Source organism: Lissotriton helveticus, chromosome 11 (assembly GCF_964261635.1).
Source record: "Lissotriton helveticus chromosome 11, aLisHel1.1, whole genome shotgun sequence".
NCBI lineage: Eukaryota > Metazoa > Chordata > Amphibia > Caudata > Salamandridae > Lissotriton > Lissotriton helveticus.
The window spans coordinates 74,973,139-74,987,043 of NC_136072.1; the positions used below are offsets into that span (position 1 = coordinate 74,973,139).

Sequence of the window (13,905 nt, forward strand, 5' to 3'; positions counted from 1 at the left end):
AAACTATGCTAGAAAATAGACATTTGAGATGAGCAAATTCAGAGAGTTGCTGGTGTTGTAGTGTGCTCTATACAGAGGAAACATAGAAAAAGTGATTTTTCTTTGCTAATAACTTTAGTGCTGTTTGACAAATGAATCCGCAGACATCTTAAAACTTGGCTTTTCACCAAAGCGTACCAGTAATTCCTGTTCTCGATGTCCTGAGACTATGTGTTTGTCCGTTGTCTGCGCCTTGATGCCCTTGGGCTAAGTCGCGCGATACAAATCCCCATTCATTCATCAGGGTCTGTTCTGCAATGGATTCCATCATTCACACATAATAGAACCCAAGGAGACGAGGCAAATCAATCCCTCTCTCAGACCTCTGCTGTCAATATGGGGTCTGCCCTTTTACTTATTCTCTTCAATGTATTTTCGGAACCACTGGCAAATGATCTGAACACTGAACACTCTGTATCACATGTATGTACATGACACTCAATTGAATCTGAAAATCTCCTCCCCAGAAGACTTAATTTCCCTCAACTCTCTCTTGTTGAACACGCAAAACTGGCTCACTGAGAACCATCTTAAGCTCAACACTGCCAAATCAGAATTTCTCCCCTCGCCCCCCCAAACCACACTTCCAAGATTGACCTCTGGATGAAGCATCTTACAGCCTTCATCTGTACACCTCACATTATTGAGTCTGTTAAATCCCTTGGAGCCACTCTAGACAAACACCTGGATATGCAGAGGCATATCAGCAATGCCACTAAGGGAGCTAAACCCAAATGAGTATACTAAGAAAACTCAAACTCATGTATTGCTTAGACTAAACTATGGAAGCTCCATCCTTTGCAATCTTCCTAAATACAACACAGCCCCCCTAAGGGCCTCCTTTAATGCTGCGGACAGACTGATAACTGGTACAAAAAGTATTGATCACATATCTCCATCCCTAAAACCTCTAAAATGGCTTCCGTACGAAGCAAGCATTCAGCTAAAGATTGCTTGCATGACTCACGGAGCCCTACATTTCAAAAGCTTGAGTTATCAGGTGGAAGCAGACCCTCATGAAGTGCAAACTCATTGCTACTGAAACCATAGATTTTCCCCAAAAAAGGGGACGAACTACAGAGCCTTTTCGGGCATCGCCCCCAAGAATGAACTCTCCGCCACTGGTAGTCCGTCAAATCTCATCTACCTCTTTCTTAAAAAATGAAGTGAAACAATACTAATGAATATGTTTTTGCCCTAAGACACATTATGTTTTATTGTTTATCTATCTGCCTATTTTTATGTTGCTCTGATTGGCCACTACTCTCATGTGCAACCATTGACTCTAGCTTTAGCATGCTACTCCCATATATGTATTGAGTGTCTGTTCCTGTTACTGTATCCTACATACCCTATAATGTGAAGCGCTCGGATACCCTCTTGGGTCTTGTTTGCGCTACACAAAACTTTGTAAATAAATATATGATATATTTATATTAACTGAAAAGACCACCAGAGATAAAGTAACGTTATAGTTAGGTGAATGTCAGTGACATCATTAACATTTTGAACTCAAAAAAACACCTGTTGCTCCCCTGTCATGCACTGCTTATGACCTCACATATTTCATCACTCATTACATGTTCTATGACATCACTCATGACATCTCAAATGACATCATTGATGAAAACACTCATGATATCCTATAAAGAGTGTGTTAGTTTGTTTTATAGTTTACATAGTGGCAGGTAACTATTATATTACTCTTCTACCGTTTGTATAACATGTGTCCAGCTAATGGATGTTAGTATTTTCAAAACACATGCTTCTAATGCCTCATATGTGTGTACAAATATTGAACATGTGATAAATATTTGCATTGAAGTTTTTTTTTTGCACAATTAATGAAAATCGTTGCAATTCGTGCAAAACACAGTTAAAACTCAGTGCATATTATACTTTTCTTTTTTAAGTGTTAATGAGAGCTAGGTGGTTCATACCTGGTAGGGCAAAAGTTCTTAGTGAACGTCTTTTGTTAACAGGAAATTAATCTCAGTCATGAATTTTACAAAGCGGGCGGCCATCTGAGCTGCGTTGCCCCTCATACACTCCTCTAGAGCTTCTTGGCATGTCTGGACGTTCAGGGTCCGCCAAATTGGACGCAACAAAAAAGTTCGTAGAGGAAGTAAGGTTCTGCAGATGCACAGGACGTGGATTAAGTTTGTTTGCATTGAAGAGTAACTCTGTGTGCAGATGATAGGTGACTTGTGTGCACTATGTTCCACACATGTTTTTTCATTCTGAAGAAAACGTTTTCAACAGGGCAAACATTCTATGTACTAGATACTAAGTATTCTAAGCATCCTTGAGTTATTAGACAGAATAGTCTCAGCATGACAATTTCTATATAACATAGAAGACTGTGTGCGCCAGGTACTAACCTATCTACATGTGCTTCTTTTGCTTCAGAAGATGGGCTATTCTGTAAGGTTTTCACCACACTATGAAGACTGCAGGTAGCTTGACTTCAGGATCTTCAACCTTGCATATTTTTTGAGGAATAGTGGCTCTTTGGTAAAGTGTACCATACAGTGTACACTAATCTTAGTAGATATTTTGGATTACTCTTTGGTGTACTTCTCATGAGAGGTTTACTGTCTGCAAAAGTGTGGTACTGAGTTAATTTTCTACATAGAGTAAACCGTGTTTACAGTACCCACTTTTGTACTCATATCTCATATCCACTCATTTCTCACTGTAGTTGCCGTGACTGCAAGGGGTTTGACACAGATAAAAGCTGTCCAGAGTTGAGCCTCTTCATGAATTTGGCTTGTGCAATGAGGGTTTCCCATCTATCTGTGGTTGTTCGTTAATGTGATCCTGGCTACCCGTGAAGGGTTTGGTATAGAGTCAATATTGTAACACATGCTTACAACACCTAGAGAAGTTCTATCTGTGATGGCATTATTGATTCTTCATATTATTCTGAGCTTTTTATGCCTCGGCGCTTTGAGAGGCATGCAGGATACACTATGGTGGGGAAGCTTCGTGGAAGCCCCGCCCACTCTCCGCCCATGTTTCTTATTCGCTCATTTCCTCAATACAGCCTTCCCATAGGTTTTATGCTTCCTAGTCCCGCCTCGTGACTATCAAGTCGTAATTTGTATCCATTCCTGCCACGGCTATCTGTCCCTTTACTTCAGGCACTATTTTGTTCCCCTACTGCCCCCCACCCCCGCCCCCTCTCCCTCCCCCCTCCTGCAGTGCGTCCTGCTCGGGCCCTCCCACCCACACTCCCGTTCATGCACTTTCTTGGCGTGCATAGAGCATAGTTTCTGCCCCGTGAGTATGGTTGCAGAACGAGCAGGGACGCGCACGCAGTCCCTGTCCTTCCATTTGCAGCGCCATGCTCTCTTCGGCATTACGTTGCGTGCAATTTACAGTGCCCCTGGGGCACAAGCAGGGACCTACTCGAATGCTTCTCTAAGAGAACGCACTCTGCGGTACCCCCGGGTCACAAGCATCTTTCTGGGAAACCCGGACCAGTCTTGCACCGCTGAAGGAAGTCGGGTCAGTGAAAATAACAAATTCTCTGCCCTCATGTGCTTTCACGGGGTATTTCATCAAATGTCGAAGCTGCTGCTCCCCCACCTTAAACTTGAAAACTCCCGGGGTGATGGGGACACGACTGTGGTCTCTCGATTGAGGGATACAAGTTCACTTGTCCGCCGCCTCTCAACACATTGACACAATACGGCTATTAATGTCTCTCTTTCAGAGCAGTTCCGTTAGTGCCCCGTAAAAAATAGAGCAGCCTTGGTGAAGTGCTTGTATTATATCGAGAAATGACACCACTTACTATCCCACTAAAAGCAAGCAGCCATGCTGGAAAAATCCAGCACCTGTACGACTGATGGGTGTAATATCCGGAATTAGAAATGCCAGTACTGTCAAATTTGAAATACTTTATCAACGCAGAGAAGCGCCATCTGTGCTAACACAAGTGCCGGAACTCTTCCCTATAAATGAAGTGCAGTGTCCGAGCCTGTCAGCGGATGCCTCCTCAAGGGATCCCATCTGAAGACTCTACTTCCGCTGTAGGTGCGCGCCCCCAGAAGCTGTAACCATCCTTCACTTACAGCCTAAAGTCCTCCCTCTTTTAACTCCTAGCTAAAGGGGGCGAGCAGGCTGCCTTGTACAGTCCATATCAGAAGTTCTGCTGATCCGCTGTCACCATCCAGAGCACAGCTTATGCTGTGCTGCGCCAGGGTGTTCCCAAACCCCACTCACTGCATGGCAGAAATCGAGTTTTATGCCCATCTGTATTTCTATTTCAAAACACATATCTGTGGCACTGTTTACATTAAGGTCACGAATCGCTGTGCTAAGGTATGGCAGTCTCTTGGTGACCATCACCACGGCTTCAGGCTCGGGCTGAGCGTCGTAGCAAGCCACAGAGAGCTGCAGTGTGTTCTCACCCTCCAATATAGCGAGGTCTGGGCTTGCCGTAGAACGATATATTTCTAATTCTGTCTAGGACTGTAATAAAACTCTTGCTGCTGCCGTTGCTCCATCTTGTGGACAACAAAGCTCATGCGTGCACTGCCTTCTTTTATGCATGCCATGTGGTAACATTTATGTCTGTCTGCCATTCCATCCATATCCATCCATATCCATATCCATACTAATATTATAAAGAGAGAGCCCAAACCTTTGAGGCGGGTAATCTCAGTAACCACAGCACCAATCACAACACCCAATACAGCGTTGGAAAGGGCAGTTGCAGCAGAAGGACATAGGCTATGCAGACGGCCACCATATACATTTAAAAGGTAAAAGAACTGTGCCAGCAAAGTAGTCCCTTGTGGGCGTGTCTGCTTTGTGCTGTGGGCGTGGGCTGTGGGGCGTGTGGTACGTGTGGTACGGCCATCATATCGAGGGCTGTGGGCGTGTCAAATGCTGGGGGCGTGACAAACGCTGGGGGCGTGACAAACGCTGGGGGCGTGTGTCCGCCCTTCATGCCATGTGAGTCGTACATACAAGCGCCAATTACGTTGCTGCGCAGCATCAAGGGGCACGCTGGGGGACGTGAGAAACACTGGGGGCGTGTGTCCGTCCTTCATGCCATGTGAACGCAATTGCGCCGCATCAAGGGCCACGCTGGGGGCGTGAGAAACGCTGGGGGCGTGTGCTACGTTCCGCCCTTCATGCCATGTGGGTCGTACGTTCATTAGAAGATCGTCTGCTGTGGCCGTGTGCTGCGGGCGTAACAAACACGTTCAGCTGGAGGCGTGGTAAGTAACGTTACTGCAGCCTCTCCTGCGCGCTGTTACTGAACTCTCTCATACAACGAAATTACACGCGCCTGCTACCATCAACCAGGGTTCTAGCCGGGCTCAGGCGGCGGATCAGTACACTAATTACACGCACCTGATAACATCAACCAGGGCTTAAGCTGGGCCTCAAGCGGGGGAACACGCGCCTGCTAACATCAAACAGGCCTGCATCTGGGCCTCAAGCGGGGAACACGCAAATGAGCGTGTCTGCGGGGGCAATTACTGCAGCCTCTCCTACTCGCTGTCACTTAACTCTCTCATTAAACGGATTTGCCCTCGGCTGATAACTCTCTCATTCAACGACATTATACGCGCCTGCTAACATCATCCAGGGCTGTAGCCGGGCTCAGGTGGCGGATCACTACACCAATTAAACGTGACTGCTAACATCAACCAGGGCTGCAGCTGGGCCTTCTCCGTCCCGATTCTAATGAAACAAAAAATTTTGTCTACCGCAAGATTTTAAAATAAATTGCCCTTGCCAAATACACACATTACACACATTCTATTTCATACCCGGACAACGTCGGGACGGGCTGCTAGTTCATTATAAAACGATGAGGTTTTATTTGATCTGCTACGTGTTAGTTTGTTTATTTAAGCCAGTTTGCAAAAAAACGTGGACATAATTGCTAGAGCTTACGTTTTGACACATATTTTTTTTAGATAAATACTAAAGTGTCAGCCAGTCTCTACGGATGTCAGATGCGTTTACATTGTATGTATGTGGTAGTATGTATGTGGCATTTGTATAGCGCAAGCACCCAGTAAGATGTCTGCTGAAAGGGTTGGATTGGGATCAAAAATCAGCCCGGGCACACTAAAAAAAAGTGCCTCACATTTGCGTATTGCCTTTCCACAAAACACTGCTTCAGCCAAGTTGTATGAGAAGAAAGAGGGTGGGGGGCATGTTTTATTAACTTAACTTAGACTTAAAAAAAATTACAGATTAGTTCACACTGCTGAGGCACACATGAATCCAAGGGAAACCACTTCTACTCGGGTCCCCAGCCCCCCTCAATCAGCATCCATTAATGGTCCGGCCTAGCGAGAGAAAGGGAGTGATACCTCCGCCCATCTGCCTCTAGAAAGGCCACTCAGGCACGCACTGGACCGCTGGCAGCATCCTAACAGAAAAGAGAGCCCCATGCTGCCCAAAAAAAGCTTCCCACAGCTGGAACTCGGTTACCAGCCCTTCGGCCATTTCCTGAGTGCCCGCATTTCCAATCCGACCCTGAATGCAGATGACTGTAGGTGGTCCAAGGTAAAGTTGCAGCCAGCCGGTGATTGGAGGGGTAGCTGGATTCTGATAGCAGGACTAGATTGTTCCTTTTCTGTGATGCAATTTTTTTTTAAAGCTGTATCTTCACCTCTTTCTTTCACTGGAACGGTGTTAGCGCGCTCATATAGGGATATCTTTCCAGATACTGGGTACAAAGATGGAGAAGGCTTGTTGCTTTGCTATCCCTTTAATTGCCAATCTTTGTCTCTGGTAGGATGGGTCCTGCGTGTGTGTTGGTGTATGTGTGCAGGTTTACACACACAATTGTATTGTGCATGTGTACTTATGTATGCAGACAAGGGTGTATGTGTATGTGAGTCTTATATTAGTCCATCAACAGCCTCATCAAGATTTAGCAAGTCAGCCTGTCTTTCGAGACACATTGAGGAAACAAGCCACATACTCTCTATATATAAAGAATCATTACTTTGCCTCTTTTGTCCGATTCAATGTGGTTTGTTGAACTCTGCGAATGTGAACACATGATTGATCTCCCTCTAGTGGAGAGCTCATCTGCCTCTGGGCAGGCTCCCTCCAATGCCACAGCGAAAGGAGACACAAATCATCGCACAGACCGCAAGTTCGTGAATGAAATGCTCTTTGATTGTTATAAATTGACCTATTTTGTATAGTGTACCAGAGAAATCAATATAAAACACACAAGAACACCAGGAAATGTTTCCACAAAGGATATTTAATGGGTGGATTCAACTGTATTATTTCCTTTTCAAAGTTTTGACATTCCAGCTGTATTTTTGTCTAGTGTAAGCTGCAGCCACTGGAAATAACAAGCTCTCGGCATTGCTGTGGGGGGGAGGGTGGGGGTGGGGCGGGGGAGCAGCAGCCTTTGATGTGGTGTGCGAGGCGGATAGGGGTGGGGAGCAGGGGAGCGAGTGGGAGGGAACCATGCTATGGGGTGTGAATGAGGCCAAGCGCGCGCTGGCGAATCGTCACGGTTCGGTAGACAACATGCATTGGGAGGAATCCGGCTTGGAATCCTCTTGGTCAAAGAGTTTGTTTTAACCTCAATAGTTCAGAGCTATAAATAGCTCGACCTAAAAAGGAACTATTCTACAACGTCGAGATGCCCTGATAACATATTTGTAACATTGCATTGGTTTATTTACCACATCTGACAGTGGAGCAACACTCCTTTTTGGAGAAACTTGTTCATAAAAACCGAAGGAATTAAATGTAAAGTTTTCCTGATGTGTCACTCCTTCACAAATGTGACAGATATCCTGTCTACTTTATTACCTTCTTAGTGTATTATACCCTGTGGCACATGGAGTTTACAATTCACATATGTACACTGAAACAAGTCAAAACAGATTGTTGTGTCAGTCTATTGCAGGCTCTTATTTGATGTCTTTCTTACCACTTGTCCAGCTGCCTCATCACACTACTTACTGGACTGTGGTGGAGCCTCATCTTACGACAGGCACTCATACCACTAAGCCTAAGAACTTTGTTTTCCTGCAAAATATTGTAAAGATGTATACCACCTGCATATAAAGCATGAATGAAGCTAGTCTCCTTCCCTGCTATATAAGCTCCTCTTTCCCCATAAGACATCTTGGGGCATATTTATTATTATGTCTTGCAAAGCTTTGCATGACGGCGACATGCTCCATATTTACAAAGATATGAAGCATGTCTGCCTTCTTGTGCTGATGCACTGCGTGCAGCCTAGCACCAAGGTTGGTATTTTTGCACATTAGTGCAAGGGTGCCTGCATTACAGGCATGATTCTACACCAAAACCATCAAAAGAGACATATTGCTATTTCCAAGTGTGCCTCAAAATGTAGCACGCATGGAAAAAATAAGTGACGAGGACAAATAAAGATATTTCTCATTAGTACACATCCGTTGGGTAGGCACATCGTTTTGGCGCAAACCTTGCTTTACAAGCCTTTGTAACAATAGGTTTGCACCAAAAACGTGGGTGCATGCATGTAATGTCCATGCTCCAACAATGTAACACCTACCCAACGAAAAGTACTATGCGCTGCATTGCATTACTTTGAAATGACTAAAACAAGCAAAGTGACTTTGCATTGCTTAGTAGACGCCAAAAAAGATTTTTTCTTCGGGGCTGCACCACAAAAGTGACCCGACCGGGGGGCAAACACTGTGATTGATTTTATTTGTACATCCTCTAGCCTTGCTCCCTGGATCTCGCCCCCAAAAGTCCTTGATATTTCTCTCAGCGACCATAACTATTTAACCATTGAGGCCTTTCTTTGGAAAGAGGATAGTTCATCTAGTACGGAGCTTATTGATAATATCGAACCTCATAGGTCTAACGGGACAAGACTTAGATGGAAAGGGGATAAAGCAGAAATGACGTCTGATTTTATTATAAATAGCTGCTTATCAGAAATCATTGAGATCCTTGAGGATGTTGACGTCACTGCCGAAATTATTCGGCATTTTATTCAAATTATTTTAGCCATTGATTGCAAGCTTACTATCTCAGTTAAGCGCAAGGCAGACCTCCTAAGGGGGTGGTTTGATCAAGCATGCACTTCTGCGCTAAAAGAGTTAAAAAGGGCATTGGCAGCCAACCCTAGAGATAAGAGCCTGGTTTTTAACCTTAGAGCTAGTTATAGGGTCACATTAAAAAGAAGGAAACTGGAACTTCAGCAGGAGGCCTGGGATAATTTGGCCCAGGCAGCCGAAACAAATAATTATACCTTGTTCTGGGCCACAGTGAACAGTCCGTTCCTTAAAGATGAGAAGGTCCCCGAATTAACATCGAAGGTTAACAGAGATACATGGGTCTCTCATTTTTCTACTATTTTTGATACGGACAAAGTTATGGGTCATGAAGAGGAGTGCTGGCCCATTGTCCCTTTGGACATACTGTCACAGAAGTTTTAGATAGCATTAGGGCAAGCAAAGGGGGGAAGGCCCAGGGCCCGGACGGGGTGCCAATTGATATTTATAAATTAGTTCCAGAATTATGGGGCCCTATTTTAGTTAAAAATTTTAACGCAGCAGTTTGTAATGGGGTGCCTCCTACTTGGGAAGAATCGATCATCATCCCTATTTATAAAAAAGGAGACCGGGGAGATGTGAAGAACTACCGACCGATCTCCCTGTTAGATGCTTCGGTAAAAGTTATGAGTAGGGTGCTTTTGGTTAGGCTGGAGGAATGGGTTGAGGCCAATAGCATTCTGGCAGATTGTCAATTTTGATTTAGAAAGGGGCGGGGGACGATTGAACAGTGTCTAAACCTTGAATTGCTGATCGGAAAGTATACGCAGGCCAGGCCGGGCACTATTTATCTCTGCTTTGCAGATTTGAGTAGTGCTTTCGATTTGGTGGACCATGCAATTCTTTGGGCCAAGCTGATCAAAATGGGGCACCTGAGGGTATCGTCTATTTTTTAGCCCGTCTTTATACCAAATGACGTACTTGTGTACGATACGGTACCAATGGTGAGTGTACAGCCAAGTTTAGGATTGGGCGGGGTATTAGACAAGGGTGTGTTCTTGCCCCCCTGCTCTTTACCCTTTTTATTAACGAAGTGGATTCCGTCCTAAAAACCATTGCAGCAGATGCCCCTAAAGTTAATGATGCCAGTGTCCCGATATTACTCTATGCGGATGACGCTGTTTAATTGCCCCGCACCCCGATAGGCCTCCAACGCCTGATAGATTGGTTTTCACAGTTTATAAAAGGGAGAAAGCTTGTGATTAACAAATCTAAGACCTATATCATGGAATGTGGGCAGGGGCGTAATAGAAAGTCATTCTTTTATTTTATTGATGGAGATAAGGTCCAAAAAACTGAAAATTTTTCATACCTGGGTATCACATTTTCTAACAATAATAGCTGGACTAGCGAGCACAAAAATGTGAGGGCCAAGATGGTGAAGAGTGCTTACGGAGTGTTTACATTGGCCACAAAATTAGGGGACAGGCGGATTAGAGACATGCTTAAAATAGTTCAGTCTAGATGTCTCTCTACTGCTCTGTATGGCGCCGGGGTATGGGGCTTTGCCCATGCCGGGAGCTTACAAGTGGAGGAGAACGTCTTTTTAAAAAGACTCCTGTGTCTACCTAATTCTGCCTCCAACTAACTAGTACATAGAGAACTCGGCATTCAGAATCTTACCGATTTGATTCTCCTTAGACCCCTTATGTTATGGCGATCTATCTGGATAAAAGAAGAAACATCCCTATGTAGAGCCATTATCAAAGATTGCCTCACTTTGGATAATTATTCTAAGATCCCATGGATTAAATACAATCTAGATAGTTTCCAGGTGATCTATGGCCTCGATATTAAATTAGATAATTGCGGGGCCTCTGATATATCTAAATCTAAAATGAAGAAGTCCTTCTTGAACCTTCTTTCTGAGAGGCGGCTTAGCAATAGTGGCAACCTATCCACTTGTGTGTCATACAATGGTTTGAATGAATTTGTGGGCTACCAACCATATTTGACCCAAGTGACCAGAACATCACACCGGTTCGTACTAACAAGATTAAGGATCGGGATTGTCCACAATCTGGTGGCTTTCCCTTCCCTGAATAGGCAACCGGTTGGACCCTGTCTGTGTGACAATTCTTCAGCACAAAGCACTATGCACTTTCTTCTGTTGTGTCAAATGTATAGGTATTTGCGAATTGTTTATTTAAAACCTATTTTTGTGAAGTTTGGAGTGAGGACTGTAAATGACTCCATGAATCTGCTTTTTAACCTGCATCATCCTGATGTTTGTTTTTTACGGCTACCTTCCTCCTTAAAGCAATCAATCTAAGGAAAAGTATGAGTTTTTAACTATTTATTAACCCCCTTGCCTGTATATTTTTCGTTTTGTTTTTAACTCTGGATATTGTCTTAAATGTTTTTTTAATGTGCTTTTATGGACATTGTTCTTTGTTCCGAATAAAGCTTTATGAAATGAAATGAAGTGACCCGACCCTGACACAAAATCATAGTACATCTGGGCCCTTGGTTTTTGTCTACAGTTGTCTCTAGCTATGCTTAGTCAGGTAGGTTGGATGATGTGATATAAATGATAGAATCTCCCTGATTCGCTGTATAGGTGCACAGTCAGGGTAATTAATTAACAGTCTTGAGAAGCCTTGTGACAGTGCTTGTTTGTACTTGCTTTCAGGCCTCTAATACTATACTATTTATAGATTAATGTCTATAACAGAAGCTTGGATGATGACTGACAAAGGAAGAGCCATTATTTGACTATCCATAGTATATCACAGATTATTGCACACTGGTGCAGCATGAAAACAAGGAATGTATATCAAACAGTCAGCTCTGGAGTCCACCAAGGAACTACAGGGAGAAACAACCCATTAGAATAGGAAATTATGCAACCAGACATGGTATGAGCCCCAGAGAGTCCACCCAAGAGTGTAATGGTACTCAACCTGCCATGGCATATTTTCTGAGCAGGCCACCGATGAGCAAGATAAGAGCAATAGTGGGATTAGTCTGAATATGGGGTAGCCACACTGTACTTGATGTAGTCAGCTAAGACAAATCAATAAGCAATGTATATGTTTGATCATTACAAAGAAGACCGAAATGTATACCCTGCGGATTGCACCCAGGAGTGGCAGGGGAACAACCTAAGGGTCAATAGCCATGACAGCCAATGACGCCTAGTTGAAATATTTCATATTAAGAACCGAACCAGTGATAGATAGCAGGTCTGTCACCTCTACAGAACACTTTGAAAGAATAGTCTTTTCACTGACAAAATATTTAGTAGATAACTTATATGGCAGCATTTTGAAACCTACAAACAAGATTCTGAATGAAAAAGAGAGCGAATAATATTTTTTAGTGCTATTTTAGAATCAGGATTTTACAAAAATATTCATATTATGCATTTAATTTAGCTCTAATAGAAAATTATAACTCAAACATATTTATACTTGAACTAAGGGGCAGATTTATGTTAACTGGCGCATCCCCAGGGATGCGCCAGTTAACATGCGCCACGGTGCGCCACTGCTACGCCACCCATGGTGCGCCGCATTTATGATGCGGCGCACCATGGTGCAAGGAAGTGAGGATGCGTGACGCATCTCTCGACGTACGGGCGGCGCATTGCAGGAGTCATGTCGCAAGTGCGACATGACTCCTGCAATGCACAGGAGCCACCTATACTATGCATTGTGCGTCACCCTTACGCCTGCTTCAAGCAGGCGTAAGGAAGTGACGTAGAAAGTGACTGAGTGAAATCTCATAGATTTCACTCAGCCACTTTTGCGAGGCGCACCTGCCCCGGAACGCCCACCCTGCGCCGGAACGCCCACATGCGGCGCAGGGCTTTACAACGTGACGCATCTGCCTAGATGCGTCACGTTGTAAATCGTTCGTAGGGATGCGCCACGTTTACGCCGCCTTGTTTGACGCAACAGCGGCGTAAACGTGGCGCAAGGGCTTCATAAATCTGCCCCTAAGTGCTTTAAATGACAATATTTGTCAAGCACTTTTCGAAATATTATTCTGGGGAGAATAATACTTTAATCAATAAAAGCAGTAGAAAATTTGCTATGTGTATATATAGATATATTACCTACTGGCAGTAGCAGTAGGTAGTTATAGTTAGGACCTATTTTCCATAGGAAATCTGCAACATTCTATTCCCAATATCTTTGGCGCCGATAGACGAATCTTTGTGAAATTTTCAAAACTCGTGGGGCGCTCCAGTCCGCTCCTATCCTGAAATTTTGGGGGTGATTCCTCAAGCGGGGAACGAGAAAAAAGGGGGGTCCCAAAACGTGTTTTCCGTATGCAATTTTCCATAGGAAACTGTAGACACGGCTACAGCCCGAACTCCTGAATGGAATTACACCAAATACGGCAAGTAGATAGTTCTTGGTTCAGAAAGAGGCCTTTTTGTTAAATGATGTAAATCCGTTCAGTAGTTGCTGAGAAAATCAAAAGTAAAAACACATATATAACTATGGCCGTGCACCGTCCCTATCACGAGCAGTATACTAATTGCCTGTCTTTTTTTTTTTTGCAGAGTTTTATATAGCGCGAACTAGACCCGAACTTTATCAGGTATCAGAGCACTTTACATAGCACCAGTTACGTTACATGAGGACATGCATTCATTTTTAGGCACGGGGAGATTAAGTGATTTGCCCAGAATCACAGGAGGTTTTTGGCGTTGTTACCGAGACTCGAACCCAGATCCCCAAGTCCGAGGTCGAGCGCCCTAGCCGCTAGGCCACCTCCTCTCCACTCCAACTCCTCTCCTGTCAATACTCCAAAGCAGGAAGTGTTGGCAGCCATCTTAAATCTGTAAAAGAAATGC

General features: G+C 44.1%; 1 protein-coding gene across 1 annotated transcript in view; it reads left to right on the forward strand.

Annotated features, from left to right (window-relative positions):
- The first annotated feature begins 3,417 nt into the window (after positions 1-3,417).
- The window catches only part of LOC144791621 (dehydrogenase/reductase SDR family member 4-like), a 213,085-nt gene continuing 202,597 nt past the window's right edge, over positions 3,418-13,905 (forward strand). Inside the window, exon 1 of the mRNA XM_078666348.1 lies at positions 3,418-3,549. The gene's annotated coding sequence lies outside the window, so the exon portion shown is untranslated. The remainder of the gene's footprint in view (positions 3,550-13,905) is intronic.